Consider the following 15,576-nt stretch of genomic DNA (forward strand, 5'->3'; position numbering starts at 1 on the left):
GGCTATTCTTATAAATACCTGAGCATAATAAGAGCCCGGGCTGCAGGCGAGTGAGGACATGCAGTCAGCCGGCAGAGGAGGCGCACTGTAATGTGTGTAGCCCAGTTGCTCATTAGCGGACACATCCAGTTATCCTCCCTGACAAGTCAGAGATGTCTAACCTCACCCCCCCCTCGCACAGCATTATTCCAGACGTTTCTTGACCAGTCAGGCGCAGCAGAGAGCCACTGGAGCCTGTGGAAGCCATTAATATTTCACAAAGAAACATCACTGGGACAATTGCATTAGGACTCCCAGTGCTCTCTGTGTGTTATTTCTCCTCTTCTGAGCAAAATGGTCCACGGGAAAAGTTACGAAACTGGAGATAAAGAGAGGCGAACATAACTTTTAGTCTGTCAGAATCCGCGAGAGACTCAGAAGCAGGAAAAATCCAGAACAACCCAGTCTCCTCTATGTCCCTGTCCTCCCACTGCACACACCTGCTTCCTCTCACACAGATTCTCTGCAGTCGTCAACCTGCATCACTTTGACAGCGTTATGCAGTTACATGAGAAAGGAGCCACTGGAACGCAAAGCAAAAGAAAAGGAAGAGCGCAGCAGTCTGGGAAACCGTTGTCACCCACAGACTGAATTAGGGGAGACAAGAGTTTTACTTTTGCAGGTCGAGGACCACGCACCAGGTTTAAATGTTATAACAGTGAGATGTGACATAGTAGTGAAGGTGGCGAGGACTTCTGGAGTTGTAAGCCCACACATGTGCATTAGTATTCTGTGGAATAGACACAGTGGTGGAGAGGTGAGAGTTTGTCAAGTTACAGATACAGCTTCACAGGGTTGCACGAGAGCTCAGCAACTGAAGATCTTTAAATGATCCTGAAAAGGACCAGTGTGTAGGATTTAGAGGCACCTAGTGGTGAGGTTACAGATAACAACAGAATAAATCCCCCCCCCCTTGACATCCTTCCTTTCCAAGCATCCAGTGGGAACCACCACAGAAGGTCTTTGTCCATTGTGGACTACTGAAGACATATCACGGAAATGGACGCTGCTATCTTGAGCTTTTGATTTGGAGCTAAAGGTCAGCGAAGTAGTGATCGTGGTGCGGTGCAGTGTGTGGTTTCACGCTCGAGCCAAAACACACTCTCGACCAATCAGCTGTCAATCATGGTATTTCACCCCATTTTTGTAGCATCGTATTAGAAGCAAATGAAAAACACAGCAATTCTTAATTGCAGGCGATACAAAACTATTCCAGTTCTGCCAATAGAACCTGGATCCTTCACAGTGCTGCTTAATAACTGAATGTAAAACTGATATCACCCTGAAATTCATGAAGGGAATCTGCACCGTAAACCTCTGGTGTCTCCTGAGGGATCAGCTCTGCAATTTCTGATAAATTGCCTCAAGTGTTGTTTTCGCCCGACTCTGCGTCCGTTTGGGCTGAAAAAACAATATATATGTTGAAATGAACACTATAAACCCGACTGATAATAAAACCTTACTGTGTGAAAAGTAAATCCATTGGTGGTTGGTTTAAATTTTGTTCTGCTAGAATAACCCTTGTTTATTTGACAACACGTCTCCAGCAGTCGTATTTAGGTGACAGAGCGATTTTTCTCAAACTCTCCACGGGGAGTTCGTTGTCTGGCGCTGGCGAGGAAACTCCATCGACGGGTACGATTCTCCCGCTCAGGCAGAAACAGCCTCAACAGACAACTCCTTGTTTATTTTTCACTCACACGCTGCCGCTCTGACACTGATGTACGAGCATCCCATTGGGGGGGGAAATTCACTCCGCCGATGCTCTGAAGCTACACTCAAACTAAAAAGGCAGGAATCTGATCGAAAGTGATTAAAAAAACATAATGAATAAAACCGGGGGGGGGGGTAATGTAAATCACTCCCATTTGTTAATTGGGGAGATAATGTAAATCATTCTGAGTCAGTGGAATAAACGACCGTATATATAAATGGTGAGTTACAAAGCACCTACGTCTCTGCTGGAGTGAATCAGCATCAGAGAGACGGATCTCATCCTGGGAGCTGCTTTGCTTTGCCTGTAGCCTGGTGAGACTGGGACATGAGGAAACAGAGGCATTATGGGCCGTGGGAAACATCAATGTGGAAACTGGGACTTTTCTAAGCCAGTTTGTTGAAAGCAGCAAATAAAGTTTGTGGGGTTTCTTGATGATTAAAGGGATATTTTGGGTGTTTTTCTTGGTTTTTGTCCATTTTATAACACTTTTTGTTATTGTAACATTATAATTGATCGATAAATTGGCTACCTCATCAATATTTCAGCCAATATCAGCCAATTGCAGGTATATTGAATTCTTTAGCTTAAGGGATTCTCATCAAACATCTTTGTGAAAGGAAGATTGGTGGTTTTATCCGTTAAATTCCCTCAAATTCAATAAAGCTGCGACAAATTGAACATACTCATGATATCAGTGCCCTAAATATGCCTCTTATATGCCTAACAGCCTGTGTCCAGTGGTCGAACGTCAAATATCAAATATGTCACGGTGACCTCACAATTTCCTCATTTGGAAATAAGGTAGAAAGAAACATAGAAAAGTTTACATAGAAAATATAGATATTTACCCTGGCAGCTTGATTCTAGGTGGGGAGCGAAACCCTCCACAGCTTTGTCCCAGTATTGTTGTGTGTGAGCAAACCAGCTCACATGCCTGCAGACACTTGAGGTTTATTTTCAGTCTTTCACAGAAACAATTATGATTGCAGGATTTCTTTTTTAAATGGAAGTTGTTCAACATCCTTCGCCCCAGTTTACAGTCTTTTTTACCGGAGTACATGTCTTTTGAATTCTCCATGAAAACCACAATTTAGTAGAAGACTAAGCTGAAAACTGGTGCAGGCTTGAATTGTAAACGGAGCAATTTAACCTTGTTGAAGTCATTGTCAGTTTTGACACTTCCCGAATCAATCAGTGCTCTTAGAAAGCGCCGTCTTTATCTTTTTCTCCTCTCAGTTTCAAAGCGATCAATAGAAAATCCCGGTGTAATGCGGCAGTCGGAAGATCCTCGGTGTGATTGTATCGGAAAGGAGCGGGGGAAGACCTTAATGAGCGAGTGGGAGGAAGGCCGCTGAGATCGTTTAATCATCGTTCCTTATACAACCATTCAAAACAAGACGCGCTGGCCCAGCTCTTCCACGCAGGGTAGTATATTATACATGGCAGAGTTCAGTCTCTGGAGGGGAAAACAATGGGCATGTGTTGAATAAGATATTTGGGATTTGCTAATGAATGGAGGCAGTTAAGACAAAGCTTAAGATGATAAGAAAGGAGGAAAGAAAAGGAGTAATAAAGCAGAGGAGGAAACAGTTGTGTTTGCGATAAACACTGAGATTTCCTTCACATTACAATCAACGTCCATCAGGAGTGACACGACCATAAAAAACGCCACGAATGCACACGCGGCGGCCGTCAGTGGAGGGTTTAGACGAAGGTCACCCGTTGTTTTCTCTAGCACTGTCCTTATCTGACAGGGAGGGAGAGATAAGAGGTCTCCGATAATAAATGCTCCGGCATGATTGGAAATAATCACGACAAGAGCCTTTCCAACGGTCCTGGAAAGTCCGTCAACGAGGCGGGATCGAGGATGACACGCTTGTCTCTGCGCCCGGGCCTCACACAATATGAACCCGCGGAGATTTTCACATGAATGTGTTGAGCGATGCCGCAGACAGGGGTTGATTTAATACTGGCACTTTAAAAGCGTAACACTTTGTGCAACCTTTGGCTCAGCGGGAGGAAATGAAAGGTCTGAGCTGTTTCAAGCAGTCAGACGTGGAGACGAGTGTCGAACGACGAGAACTGAACACAGCAGATAGACTGCTGTGATAATCTTTTTAATTTTCCACTTCCAGCTAACATTTAAAAATGACTTTATAAAACAGTCTTTACTAGAAAGGCACTTGGGAAGCACAAACCTCCAGCGAGGATACCACCTCATCTCGCCATGATATGCACCAAATCACACACACTCAGATGTCCGTCCTCTTAAATATGCCTGATTTCTTTCACCAAGATCCATGAAAATCTGAGAAAATGTCAAAGAACGCAATCCACCCCTTTGTCCTGTTTCACAGCAAAATGTGAAGGGTCCTTTCTTGGCTCATGGCCCCTCCTTCCAACAAGTTTTGTGGAAGTTGGCTTAGCAGTTTCTAACAAACAAAGCAACAAACAAAGTTTCCCTCAAAGTCTTTAAATGCTTATTATCGTTCTTGTTAGAGCCTCAAACATCCAAAGCTTCAGACCTACTAAGCCTTTTTTAAATGGTTTTAAAGGTACGACTGCACCGTCATTGGGCAGGAGTTCAGTTTCCGTTCCTAGACCTGAACTGAACAATATTCATCCAAACTCCCTGTAGCTGAAACTCAGCACTTTAACCTCAGTCATTGTTTAATCTTAAATGCAATTGTTCTCGAGTACAAAGCTGAATCAATAGAAAATTTGTCACTGTCCCAAACCTGTGAGTCTGCACTTTATTTTGCGGTCGGCTTCGACGAGCTGAAAGTTGTCGTGGGTTTTCGAACATCACGGTGTTTTGTGATTCAGGAAGTGGCTGCGTGGATAAAGGAACCGGAGGGAGGCCGGTGTCGCTGCCATTGTGCGGCGTGCATCATTGTCTCCGTTTATCTTGTTAGGTCGGCTTTGTTAATCTAATCTTGCGCTTTGTTTGTGTGTCACTGCTTTTCTCCGGAAACACTGCAAATCCATTTTCTCCCTCAGGTATTCACAGGGCAGAACTAGCACGGCAGGGAAAGTCGACAAAAATGGTGACAGTCGTTTGTGAGTTGTTCAATGACGACTTCAAATTCTCCTCACCGGCGTCTTACCAGGAGACACTGAGGACTTTCTGTTTCCTTTTAAAGTATTAGTGGTGATTTGCCTGCATATTTTAACACATTTAGAAGGTTTCAGTCGTGTATTATGAGACTTTGACACCTTGGGGACAGTTTGTTCTTATCTCACCTTTTATATTGAAGATGTTTGATGTTTTAAGTCGTCAGTACGCTGCACTGGATCCTTATCCTGTTTGTCCTGTTGCATGATGAGCTCCTCAAAGCAAGCACCTAAAAAACAGTTTGACACAAAAGTAATAACATTAATTCAGAGTTAAAATGTATAAAATTTCATCCCTGTTATATTTTTATTATTTGGGAGTTTGTTAATATGAATTGTTATGAAGAGGTGTCACACATCTAAAGCCTGACTCATGTACGATTTAACATCCTCACAAAATTAAGTGTGCACACAAAACTGCAATATGGATTGGGACGTCACATTTGTAGTGGATGAGTCATTATTTGATATCATCAGACCTGCTTCCTTTTATCACAGGAGAATCTGCATAATGGAGCTTTTATCAACAGATTCTGTGTAAAAACGCTTTCAGAAAAAAGAGATGTCACATCATAATCACGATTTTACAGAGTTTGTCAGACGTGTCGTGAAGTGGTGGCAAGAGTTCAGTGCTCAGCTTTAGTGCAGCTCAAAGTTTTGCATTTTCAACAACACTAACTTTCGGTGGCTTTCGTTTGGGTTTGTCGACAAACTGCAGGAGGGGTCATTAATCTGTGTTTTCTCCTTTCAAAACAGAGGATTACCAATCAATACATTTTATCTCTGTGCGGCATCGGCAAACCCCCGGCAGCGAGTAAACAGCACGTAGGGGCTCGGGCCTGGTGCAAACAACAATCCTTGTTTGCGTGGGTTTTATCGACTGGATGGAAACAAAAACAAAAAAAAGTGGGTAAATAAGTTTAAGAAACATGAGGAAAGATGAAGGTGCTCCAGAGCGAGGGAGACGACAGGGACCAGAACTTAATGGGAGTTTGGGGATTTGTGTTGGTGGCTCGGTGACCTTCACAAACTTTATAGTCCCGTGGGGACGATTTAGCAACTTTGCAGCACAGAATGTGACACGATGATTGAAAACATGCAGGTTTGTTATTTCATCATGAGCCAGTGTGGCTGCACAGCAAAGAACTGTCCTTGGTGCTGAAACCTGCTGAGACCTGCACATTCATCTGCAGCTCAACAACTGGCGACAACTGACAACCACTGACGTAGGTTGGGCATCAACCCTGACGAGCACGGTACGTGTACAGCAAGAACAACACGTTCAAGTGGAAATAAGAAGCTGTTCCAGGTTTACAAATCCCCTTTAGCTCGTCTTAATCTAAGCTGTTTTCAGACATGACCTCTGGATAATGTCCAGACAATTGGTTTCCGGACATTATCTGGACTTTGTCTTTTGCATATGAGGAACTCTGACATTTTACTCGGGGAGTGTCAGGAAAAGTTCTGGAAAATGTCCAGAGCAACTGACTCGGACATTTGTGTTCTCACATGCATCCCCTCTGGATATTTACAGGAGAATGTCCGGAGTTCAACACATGTCTGAAAGCAGCTTTAAAGTAACTCAGCCACACGGAGACGTCTCCTCCCTGCATCCTCCTGCAGACTCGACACACACATTGGCCCAGGCCTCATTAGACAAACACACAGCGACATGACACACAACATCTCAGACGCTTTTTCGCTGTATATACGTGAGCAGTCAGTGCACCTGAAAACCCCATCATCTGAATTTAAATGTCTGCAAATGGTTTTGTTTTAAACATGAGCTGCTTCATACATTAAATCCAATTAAAGGAGAACTCACACAAACACACACACACACACACACAAAGTGCACATGGTTAATGAGCCGCCGTGCGAACCAGCCAGCGGCGGCGGCTCTTATCCCTCCTCCCTGAGCATTAACGCCGTTCTCGCTCTCCTGCTCAGTGCGTCGCAGGATTACAGTCTCATTTAGAGTTGGTGTTTTTCATCGTCAGTGGAGGCCGACTGTCAAAGCCACGCTGCAAATGAAAAGTTAATCTTGAGAGGCTTTTTTTCTCTTTTTTTCTCCTTTTCGCTTTACAGTTTTTAAACATTCTTGCTGCTATAATGTTTGAAATACTCTCTCAGCGGGGTGAGATAATTACTCCTCTCTCGGATGCAGCCTCGGAGAAACTTTCCGTTTAAGGGGGAAAAGTCTGTATAAGTGATACTGGGCATTAGACAGCCTTTATTGGGAATTGTGGAATTATATTACTGCAGATGAGTGAGGTGCAGGAAGACGGATTTGAAAGTAGAGAATAACTCAAATGAAGGAATATATTTCAGGAGAGCCATTATCTACGTACTTTGAACACAAACAACATAAAAACACTTCCTGTCAACTAGTTTCCCTCTTTCTCCCTCTTTGCCTCTTTCAAAATCACAGTTATAACTGAATCCTTTGACGTCCGACTCTTCTTCCTGCTTTTTGTAAAAGAAATGAAGAATTTGGTCTAAAAGTGCCGGAGAAATTGTCAGAGTGGAACCCTGAAAAAAAACATATTATCATGTGCTACTTCAGTGAAAAACGCACCCGATTCTACTTTCCTGAAAGAAGCTGTCGAGGACAAATGAGAGCAAAGTGACGCACTGAAGGAAGCAAAGAGCCGACGGAGGGGAAAGGAGGGAGAGAGGGTGTGAAAGGTGTGAAAGAGGAGAGCGACATGTTAACAAGGAGCCAAAGAGCATTCACTACATTCTCAGGATGAATTTTTCATTTTCTACTATTTCTCTTTCCCCATCTCATTGTTCAGATCTTCCATCTTTTCCACTTTCTGACCTTTCAGCTTTAAAGCACTTTATTCGGGCAGTAGTTCATTCACACAGACGTAGACTTTTTAAAAAGGATAAATAAGAACAACTGCTTTTCCAAATATGACAGAGAAATGATTGTTGCTGTGTTTAATATATAGACAGTGAGGTTTCATAGGTTTACAGTCACAGAATATTACTGGAGTTACTATAAAAAAAGATTCTCATGAATTCCATCATGGAGCTGCTACTGCTGCTCTACTGGGTTTGTGTGAATCCACCACATCCCAGAATGAAAAGGGAACCTCAAACTAAACCTATGGAGTTTCACTGGACACTGGACATGTTTTGGTCAACCTCGATGACGTTACTCACAGGAAACCAATTCAACCAATCTAAAACGGTATGAAAACCAGTTTTCTTCGCTACAATACCATAGGTGACCATTGTCTATATTTGGCCTAGTATCCACATTTGTTTTTGCACTTATTGAAATAAAAACTACTTCTTTGAGTCGCTGGCAGTGTTAAGAGTCATGTCCAGCTTGTTCAGAACAGCAAAGACAAATGGAGACAGTTCCTGGTTTCCATCTATTTAAAAGGCCCAGCAGCCTGCAGGCAACTGCACCAGATAATCACTGTCATCAGTCAGGGCATGTGAAGAAACACCTGTGTAGGTGTGAAGGACCTTCAAACTACTGTGATTAAAATGCACACACACACACACACACACACACACCCACACAGTCTGGCTTTCAGTCTTGCAAACACAACGCATTCCACAGCAAGCAATAAATAATCTATTCTAATTTGTTAGCAAAGATGCCCACTGAGTATTTTATGCCATTTCCAAACAATGCAAGGCTCCACACTGATTTACACAAACACACACAGACACACACAGACACACACACACACAGACACACACACACAAAACTGCCACGGCGAGACGGAACTGGCTGCTCTGAATTCCCCCGGCCTCTTCACCAAAATGCATCCAGACAAAGTCCTCGCTTCACAAACACACTTAACGATTCTGTACAGTACACACACACACACACACACGTGCACAAAGCGAGGGATTCCCCAGACACACAATTATGGACACGCATGTACTCACAGAAACGCACACACACACACATCAGCACAGTGCACGCATTGAACAAACAACATGCACGGACACACGTACACAGAAGTGACCATAAAATGCAAGCATCCGAGGAGATTTATTAACAGAAGCAGACAGGAGGGAAGAAATCTGCCTTGCTAAAGGGCCTAATGACCTCATCTGTGGCCAGCAGCCGACATGACTGATAACATCCAAGACCACACACACACACACACACACACACACACACACACACACACACACACACACACACACACACACACACACACACACACACACACAGCCGGAGGCTCGTCCTTCCCTGCCCTCTCCAACACGGTTCTCACTGTGTTGTAAGGGTTTAATTTTACACCATGCTACATTGCCTCCTGATTAGCAGTGAGCTGCACCTTCCTCGGATTAGAAAAAAGTGAGAAGTGCGTACGCTGTCTGTTTCAGTGCTGAGCCGAGCCGAGCTGAGCAGGGCAGCATGGCTTCATTTTCTCCAAATAACCCAAATACACCACAACATCACACACAACAAATAATTTTAAAAAAAATCACACACACACACATACACACACCAGCACCACAGCTCCACACAGAAACTCCCCAAGACAAAGATGAGGGATTTGAGACACAGATCAAAAGACGGATTGAGACTTCCAGAGAGACGGATAAAAAACAGATCCTCTCTCCTCCGACTGGTTCTTTATATCTACCTGTTCTCTCTTTGGATTTCTCTCTTTTGTTTCTCTCTCTCTTTCCTGACTGGCGTGTGTGTGTGTGTGTGTGTGTGTGTGTGTGTGTGTGTGTGTGTGTGTGTGTGTGTGTGTGTGTGTGTGTGTGTGTGTGTGTGTGTGTGTGTGTGTGTGTTGTGTGTGTGTGTGTGTGTGTGTGTGTGTGTGTGTGTGTGTGTGTGTGTGTGTGTGTGTGTGTGTGTGTGTGTGTGTGTGTGTTGCCTCTTTAGGAGCTTTTCCAGCTCCAAAGCCTGGTCCTAATAAAGCAAAGCAGCATTTCTGGGCTCCTGGTTTGTGGTCAGGTTATTGTACGGATAAGGTTTTGGTCAGGCTGTCCACCATGAACAGAAGTCAATGCAAAGTCCTTGTAAGGATTGTTTTGTGTGTGTTTGTGTGTGTGTGTGTGTACGAGTCGGCTTTGCTCAGATCTGTCACAAGGTTTTAAGTCATGCAAATAAATGCTCACACACACACACACACACCATTGTATTTAAATCTTCCCCCTCATTTTGACTGAGATAGTTTTTTGTGTTTTTCTCCTTCAACTCGTCTTTATTCAGTTTATTTTTGTTCTTTTCGCCATTTTTCCCTCTCAGAAGAGGCTCAGCTGGTTTCCCTGTCGACAAGCTGTGTGCGTGCATGTGTGGGAAGTTCTGTACGGGCTTTTCCTCCTGAAACACCAAACAGGCCTGATAAGCAAGATGTGCGTGCTGTCGACCTGCCTCCAAGGCTTCTCGTGTGTGTGCGTGTGTTTCTGTGTGTGTGTGCGTGTGTGTCTCCACAGCTCCACACCTCTTAAAGTGGATTTTCAACTAATACCCTTCAACTTATTTCTCCTCTTCCTCTGGCTGTTTTATTATCCGTCCAATTTCCAGTGGTGCAGTAGAAACATCACGCTGGTCGGCCTCATGCAGTTTCCTGGAGATTTCTCCACGTTCTCTTTGTTTTCTGGAGTTTTTCCTAATGTTCTTTTCTTCTTCTTGTCCCTGATTCATTAGCGAGCCCTGCAACCCAGCGTTTCACCCGCCCAGCTCTCCAGGACTGGCTCCGAGAGAGATGTGCATTTCCAAATGTAAATAAATCTGTTACTTCCCTGACAGCACAATTCATTAGCCCTCGCAGCGTTCTGCCTGTTCTCGCCGAGCGCTTGCGATGCAGCGGCGAGTGTTGGTGCAGCAAAAGCGGAGGGAGGGTGGGGAAATGTGTCGGCTCTGCTCTTTGGAGGTTTGGGTGTGATTACAGCAGGGAAATGCTTTTACAAGATGCTATGAAGTGCCTGAGGTATTTTCCCCATTCTCTTCCTTTATCTCTCATCACTGGCTGCGTTTGCTTGCTATCAATCAGATGTAATTGTTATTTTTTACTGTCAAACTGAGTCAGGTGCTGATTTGAGGAGAGAATTCAAGCTGAAGTCATGATTTGTACTGTTATCATTTGTGCACCAGTTTTCCACCACACAGCAAAGACACTCGATTATGTGTTGTATTGTCTCATCTGATCTAAGCTACGATGACAAAGCACGAAAACAACACACAGACTAATGTTCTTTAAGTCACAATACTAAAGCTTTCTATGAACTTTACCAATGGCGAGTAGGTGTCTATTGCGTCCTATCTAAAAGGTAAATGTGGTTCTAAAAAACCATTACTTCATTGCACAGCAGCTTTGAACTTAATTCTGGTTCTGACCTGCATCAAAATAGCCGTAAAGGCACAACACTGACATTTTACATCTTGAATCAGACATGTGTGCATATTGTGTTATGTAGCTCCATCATCTTGTAAACATCATTACCACTGAAGCACATGAAAAGCTCACATAATGGGGGCTAATCGCAGGTTCAGGCTCGCCTTACGAGGACTGTGCCGGGTCATGTGCCGTCTCGTCGGCCCCGCCGCTGCCTCCATGGGCTTCCTCGGCAAATATAGAAAGAGACATCGCTTGTGCGGCATGCAGAGCCACACACAGAAAAGCCCCTGAGAAGGTGCAGCCGCACTTTCCAAACACCGTTACATAATAGATGGGCTACGGCGAAGGCAGCACAAAAGAGAGGGGGACACTACCTTGTGTGTGAGAGAGATAGAGAGAAAGAGAGAAAGAAAGTGTGTGTGTGTGTGGGATGGAAGGAGGGACGGAGAGAAAACTAATTAGCGCAGCACTTTAAGCATCACGGGCCACAGACTGCTGCAAGTGGGGACTGCCATAGACAATCCCAGTCAATTTTCCCACTCAGCGGAGAGAGAGCTGAGGCATGCTCTGACATTGTGTTTTATCTCAGCGGGCCTCTACGCTTGTGTCAAGAGCTGCAGACAGAGAGAGAGAGAGCGAGAGAGAGAGAAAGGGGAAAGAGTAAGAAGAGAGAGAGAGGGAGGGAGGGAGGGAGGCTAAGTTGTTGGTCAGAGAGTGAGAAAAAGACTGGGAATTAAAAACGAGAAAGAGCAGTAAGAGTAGGGAGACGGCTTAGGAGTAAAATCCAGAAAGACAAAGACACGAGCAGAGAGGACGATTGAGACAAAGAGGATGAGAAGAGCTGCAGCAAACGTTTGAATGGTTGCGTTTACTATGTGTTTTTTTTGTCACAGCTTTTATCATGACTGGTGGTCCGCTGACAATACATCACCACGTCCACTCAAGGACATTTGCAAGAAGGCCAGAGGACTGTAGTTCACACTAGACAGGGGATTGCTGTGGGCAATCCACACACACCCGCACACACACACACACACACACACACACACACACACACACACACACACACACACACACACACACACACACACACACACACACACACACACACACACACACACACACGGTACCAGTGTCCGTCCTCCGTTTTCTTCTCAAAGTGCAGCAATGCACAACTCGCCTCACGCCAGGGTTTCTGTGTGTGTGTGTGATGAATACTGTCCTCAGTGTATCTGGTCGCAGTGTAAAGATATTCAGCATAAAGACAGAGACCACAGCTACAAGTCAGCTGCGTCCATATGGCTGCTGCATGTCTACTCGTAGCTAATCTGAATAAATCATTGGAAGAGACGGGCCCTGCGCATTAACGGCTCTATTTTTATGGTCGTCCCGCCGTTAGCATCGAAACACAAAACCCATTCACCTCCTCTCACGTGCTGCAATATGCATCGCACCAAACTGCTGCTTCGCCGGAGAGACTCATGAATATCTGGAGGAGGAAAGTCCCCATATTGGATTGGATGTGACTGGATAGATTCAGGAGAGGATTTAAAACTGGGCTTTTATTTGCACTCAGTGTAAAAAGAAAATGTCCAAGTGCAGCCTCACAAAGCTGCTGTCACTGCTGGAGACTCCAAATCCACTTTTACACAATCCACGTTTCGGATTTTATGGTCTGTCAATAACTGATTTTACTGTTTCAATTAAGCAAGCAAGACTAAGATGGAGTGTTGAGCCCAAAGAAGAGAAAATACATTCTGAGATTTCAAGAATAATAGTAATTGAGAAGAAAGTCGTAATATTTCAAGAGTAATGTCTTAATTTAAGAGAAAATAACATAATATTACGAGAATAGAGAACAAAAAACATTTTTTTAGGGAAATAAGCAACAAGGTGAACCCATGCTCCTCATGAAGTTCCTCTCCTTCTGGATACAAAAGAATAAATCTCATTGTTTCCGGGGGAAACTATGTTTCACAATCGACCACTGACAAACATTTCCTCCTCCACATAAAAAGCAATTTTGTCTGTGTGGTTCTTTCTTGGGAAAAGACTCAGTTTCTCACACAATCTTTTCAAACGCCTGATACTTATGATAATGTGGAGCCGATGAGCCACAAGAAGAAGTCCTTTGTGAAACTGATTATAAGATGCTGCACCTTCCTCATTTAAATACAGACAACAGACTGATCTTCTGATATTCCCCCTCTAAAGTGATACAAAGCCTAATATTAAACTCAATTCTGTCATATTGTGACTTTTTATTCTCATAAGATTAGAACTTCTCTCGTAATGTTACAACTTTAGTCTCGTAAAAGACTTTATTCTTGAAATCTGCGCTTCTTTCCCATTGAGTGGCCCCACTCGTCAGACAGAACTTAATATCAGGAGTCTAATATGTTATACAGCCAGTCTACTCCTCGGCCAGTCTCTGATTTCCAGGCGCTAATTGCTGCAGCTCAGCCTCATTCCCTGCCACTGCGCGTGTGGGCGCGAGCGCAATAAATGAAAATACAGACGGGGTCTTGGAGAATTGAGCAAAAACAACAGTGCGTTCTCCATTTCTCCCTGCCCCCCCCACCACACTCATTCTCTCTCTTTCACACTTGCAAGAAAGATCGGATCTGTGCGAATTCATTAGCCGGCTGCAGATTTATGGCACACTGTTGTCAGCGCGTAATTAGCAGTTGGGGATTGTTTATGATGGCTTCGCGAGAGCGGCGGGAAGCGTGTGGCGAGGCCGGATGGTCCAAGGTCGACACAGGCCGGAGACGGGGGGGGGGGACGGAAGACGCAAAAGAAAAGTCACCTGGTTGAAGGGTGAAAGCTCTGTTTACCCATCACAATATTCTGTACATATGTGGTATAAATATTTATTATTTCTTGTGGCGGCAGAAATATTGTGCGATTGTAATTGTGTTGTGCTCGCAAGGAAACTAAACAAGTGGTAATTATCCTCAGCGTCTCCTCAACATCCAAGATACATAATTACAGTCTGAACCCAGCTAAGGTTACACACTATGACGAGACAGATATTTACCAAACACACAACTCAGAGAAGTTTGAACACACAAAAACCTCTTTGGTGTGTTCAGCCCACCACCGTTACAGATCCCAGTGAAGAAGAACAGAAAATTGAGGAAAAGATCAGAATGAACCGAGCTTGTGGTTTAGTACATGAACTCATTTACCAACGTTTCTAATGATCTGTCAGCGTCTTTAACAACTGCTACATTCACTGTTTGTGGCAAATCAACAACAAGGGGCTAGAAATTAGCTTCTTGTTCTGTCTGAACACGCAGCGTAAATTAGGCGTGATGGATAAACAGGCAAATAAAGATGGTGACTTAAACACAAGAGTCTGCAACCAACAAGCAACACTGGTTTCTTGTATATTGAATAAAAGCCAAAGCAGGAATGATGCAGATGAGGAACCAGACTTTTTTTGCAATGGTAATTTCTAATGGTTTTGGGAGATTGAAAATAGCAACGCCTACACGCCGACTGTGAAACACACATTTCTATCAGGGCTGTACATATTTGAAAACGCCTGCAGAGAAGCTATAGCCTTCTGCTATACCTTTGTATAATATTGATATAAAAAATAACTATTGGTTTTTCACACATTCTCTTATTAAATGTGGTTATATTCTTATACAGCAGATTGGGGCAGTTTAACAACCTGGTTATCAGAGGCTGGATTGACTAGTGGTCTGTTCACAGACAAGGATAGGCCACCATGTCAGTATGGAAAGGTCAGTCCATTGATATTTGTGCATTCGGTTTTATGTGAAAGCACACACACACACACACAGACACACACCTTCACTTCTGGGACACAGAGCCAGCAGCAATCATTATCCAGCACTGTCCCTTTAACCTGTGGACGTAGCATAGTGAGACACACACACACACACACACACACACACACACACACACACACACACACACACACACACACACACACACACACACACACACACACACACACACACACACACGGAAAATCAAAAGCATGTTCATCTCAGAAGGTAGGCTGAATCTGTGTCTGATCTGATCTCAGGTCAGTGGGTCTTCCTTCAGCGAGCATGGCTCACAGTGTGTGTGCCTTTTAAACGTTTGTGCGTGTGTGTGTGTGCACGCGTATGTGTGGTCATTTTTCTTATCTCTTCAAAGCGTTTTCCAGCCTAGACACTGACCATATCAGGACCAGCAGACCTCATGGGGACCAAAGCCTGGTCACAATGAGGCAAAATGTCATGTCTGTGCTCCTGGATCAGGTCAGGGGGCAGCTGTGAATTGTGGTTAGGTTAAAGTTAGGCATGAATTGGTAATGGTTAAGGTTAGGGATAGGGTTGTGGTTAGGCTGTCTAC

At 44.1% G+C, this 15,576-nt stretch overlaps 1 protein-coding gene across 2 annotated transcripts in view; it reads right to left on the bottom strand.

The window, feature by feature from the left end:
• Window positions 1–15,576, bottom strand: part of LOC118102335 — a 90,702-nt gene that overhangs the window by 32,064 nt on the left and 43,062 nt on the right. For both annotated transcript variants that reach the window (XM_047338882.1, XM_047338883.1), the window contains exon 2: window positions 5,000–5,100. The gene's annotated coding sequence lies outside the window, so the exon portion shown is untranslated. The remainder of the gene's footprint in view (window positions 1–4,999; window positions 5,101–15,576) is intronic.

This window comes from Hippoglossus stenolepis, chromosome 23 (genome assembly GCF_022539355.2).
Source record: "Hippoglossus stenolepis isolate QCI-W04-F060 chromosome 23, HSTE1.2, whole genome shotgun sequence".
Lineage (NCBI taxonomy): Eukaryota > Metazoa > Chordata > Actinopteri > Pleuronectiformes > Pleuronectidae > Hippoglossus > Hippoglossus stenolepis.